General features: G+C 37.3%; 1 long non-coding RNA gene across 1 annotated transcript; it reads left to right on the top strand.

Annotated features, from left to right (window-relative positions):
• The first annotated feature begins 935 nt into the window (after window positions 1-935).
• On the top strand, window positions 936-2,644 carry LOC122996690. The gene is made up of 3 exons (XR_006407062.1): window positions 936-1,136; window positions 1,264-1,308; window positions 1,813-2,644. It is a non-coding gene; the product is annotated as an uncharacterized LOC122996690 (long non-coding RNA).
• Window positions 2,645-3,594: the final 950 nt, after the last annotated feature.

Raw genomic sequence — 3,594 nt, 5'->3', positions numbered from 1 at the left:
TTTAACTAAATAAAATAAATTCCCAGACACTTGGTCTAACCCATGACATCACTGGTGATGTCAGCAAGATCTTAAAATCAGGAAGTGGTTCAGTGCCTCCATTTTGTCTCCTGGCCGCATGGTGGGTAAGTATGGTAGGTTAGAACCTAAGCTAATCTATAACTCAAGAAACAATAAATGATAAACTTAAATACTTTTCTGTCTTGATTGAACCTTAAATGACAGCAATGTGACTGGCTAAACAAACAAATGACAAGTATGACAGGAAATACAAAGTTTAATGGAGACAAAATGGAGGTCTCACCCACTTTTTCACAGCCTCTAGAGACTATTCAGATAAAACAATCGTAGGACTACTTTCCTCCTCTGATCTTAAGATTTGATATATTTGATACTGACATAGTCAAAACTCTTTTTTTAACCAGGAAAAATTAAGCTAAATAATTTGGGTTTGGATATAAATAGCTTGACTCAACCAGTGAATACTGAACTGTTTTACTATTGAACATACTGTATGTTTGTATGCTAAGTCCTTCATATATTTTAAGTTAACATCCGGTGTCATTTATCTTTCCTCGTAGGCTCAAGTGAAACATGCATGCTGAGGTTCCTTGAGCTTCAAAGAAATCTCGGTATGATGTATGCTGAAATACTGTTGGTATTGCTTGAATTATTCCAGCGATTATTTCTTGACTCATCAATCAATTGTGTTGTCTATAAACTGTCAAAGTAAGAAAATACACCAATTTTAGTGTCATTTGCAGAAGCCCAAGGGAAATTCTTCAAATGTCTTGTTTCGTCTGACCAACAGTCCCAAATCCCAAGATATTCAATTCACAGTGATGTAACATAAAGAAAAGCAGCAAATCCACATATATGAGAAGCAGGAACCAACACATTTTTGGCATTTTTTCATGTGAAACAATTATATAAAATTAAGATATTATTGCTGATTAATTTTCTATTGATCAACTTTATCAATTTAACATTGTAGCTCCACTTCAAACCCTGCCCATATTACATTTGAAGTTTTTACTCGACTGTTATTTTGTAAACTAATCAAAAGTTCATATTCATGTGTTTTGTGCACATCTAGGACTAAATCACTCACTCACTAGAAAGTGGCTATTGTATTGGTAAGTCAGATAAATATTTACATTTTGTATTTAAAAAGTCACTTAAGCATTTCATTGTGAAGTCCTTGTTAACTGTATATCTGAATAATTAGCAATTAGGACTGTAACGATAAATCTGTTCCCACAGGATCAAATTGACTGAGTGACATTGCCCCTTGCACAGCAATCAGAGGTATGTTTTAAATTTGATTTTCTCTGCATCAGGAGTAGTATATCTGTATTGAATTATTCAAGAATATGTAGACTCAGTGCTTTTTATGTACTGAGCTATTACCAGACTGAATATCTGTCTGAACCCTGCTCAGACCAAAAATGGTCTGTATTAGTGTTGGCATGTTGCTTCAGGTAGCAGTGAGATGATGAAATATGATACAAGAAGTCCAGTTCGAGGGATAGATCCATGCATTTTTAGACTATTCAGATGCCAAAGCAAGTCAGTATTTTACAACCCTGGCAAGTTTGTAAAGTCTGGAAACATGACCACAAACATTTTTATATATATAATTCTCAAACACTGGCTTGGGCAACGATGGTTGTTTAAAAAAAAAAAAATAGAACCATTTTAATTATATTATTTTTTGGAAATTACATTAGTCAAACTGTTTCACTGTTTTGTGCTTGATGTTTGTGCGATGTATAATTATTTGTGTAATGATTATTACTTTTTCATTTTCAGTCTAGAACAAAATGTTCATGAAAATGAGATGCACTCTGGCCCTTCGTAGTCTTCCGGTGTATCAGCGCGAGGGGTTTCTGAGTTCTTCAAGACCAGCAGTGTAACTTCTCCGTACACTCACAGAAATGTCAATATCTATCAGTACAGTGTTGACATAACATATTGTATGGGAGACGAACTTGAACGCCTCCTGTAGCATTCTCAAAATTTAAATAGATTCAAGGATAGGTTTGGACTTTTTCAAGTCTATCTCAATACAATATTCAAATGTATATCGACAAAGTTATTAGTGGGCGGAAATTATTCGTCCTATCTCCATAATAGCCGTGAAGCAGTCCTTTCCTATCAGGTAGGATGAGTCTCTAACCGGTCTGCAGAATTACATTGAGTGTGTTTTTCCAGTTATCAAGTGGCTCCACATGATCACAGCTGATGGAGGCCACTGTCTAGTGAAAGCTTGATTCTAACTGATGCTACCTGGATGAGATGTCCCAAACTGATTTACTGCACAATAGTTGATGCTTCATATGATGGTCACTGTCTGTGTAGATTAGTCACTGCATAAATGCCTATCTATAGATGCCTGTTTTTTGTCTAGCTGTGAATATATCCACATTTCTATTTATTTTTTGAGACATTGAGTGTACAAACCTATTGATGAGGAGGTTCACTCAGTGTGACACCTGCTGGTCATTTTTTGTAACTACTTTTGGCATGCTTGCTGTTGGTTTTATGCCATTGATCTCTGTAATTATTGAGAGCTCATAGTACCCTATTACCCCACTAGGAAACTGCGCTCCCAGAATGCAGGCTTACTGGTGGTTCCTACAGTCTCCAAAAGTAGAATGGGAGGCAGAGCCTTCAACTATCAGGCTCCTCTCTTGTGGAACCATCTTCCAGATTCGGTTCGGGGGCGCAGACACCCTCTCTACCCTCTCTAAAAGTAGGCTTAAAACTTTCCTTTTTGATAAAGCTTATAGTTAGGGCCGAACAAGCTCGCCTTGGACCAGCCCTTAGTTATGCTGCTATAGGCCTAGACTGCCAGGAGACTTCCATTGATGCACTGAGCTCCTCTCTCCTCCTCTCCATCTGTATGTATTCATTTACCATTAATGCATGTTACTAACTTGACTTCTTCCCCGGAGTTCTTTGTGCTTTCTCATCTACAGGAAACCCCATGGACTGCACTGACATGGGGATGTCCTTCCCCTGCTGTTCCTTCTGTTGCTAGTCATGTATCTATTGTTATTGTTGTTGCTGTTGTTGTTCTGCTTCTCTGACCCACTGTGTACAGCATTGTAAATAACTTTGTTAATATATTTCACAGCCCAGTTTCTGTAGGGGTGGATGGCATTTTTTTTTATATCTTTCCTCCTGTTTCTGTTTAGTTAGGAGTTATGTCAGTGATTTGTATTTTTGTTTCTTTATGTTTAAATAGGTAATTTTAGGTTGATTAGTTTTAGTTCCCTTTTGTTTGTTGTTTTGCTGTTAACTCACCCTGAAACCAGAACTATGAAATAAACATTTAAAGGCTGCAAAATCCCTTGTTGCTTTTTTTTTGGGGGGGGGGGGGGTGGCAGCTGGGGAGAGGGAGTGTCATTTTCATGTTGCGCCACGGTTTCTCTTAGGCCTGGTCATAACAATATATTTTTAAATTTTTCTGCTTCTCCCAGTTTAAAGGCCCCTAATGATAGACCCACATAGATGTTTTTGCCTATTTTGCTTAATTAGACCTCTACTTAGCAGTGTGTGGGCCTGTATAGACTGTCTTTGATTGACATT

This window comes from Thunnus albacares, chromosome 14 (assembly GCF_914725855.1).
Source record: "Thunnus albacares chromosome 14, fThuAlb1.1, whole genome shotgun sequence".
In the NCBI taxonomy this organism is placed as follows: domain Eukaryota; kingdom Metazoa; phylum Chordata; class Actinopteri; order Scombriformes; family Scombridae; genus Thunnus; species Thunnus albacares.
This window is presented reverse-complemented; position numbering and strand designations above follow the sequence as displayed.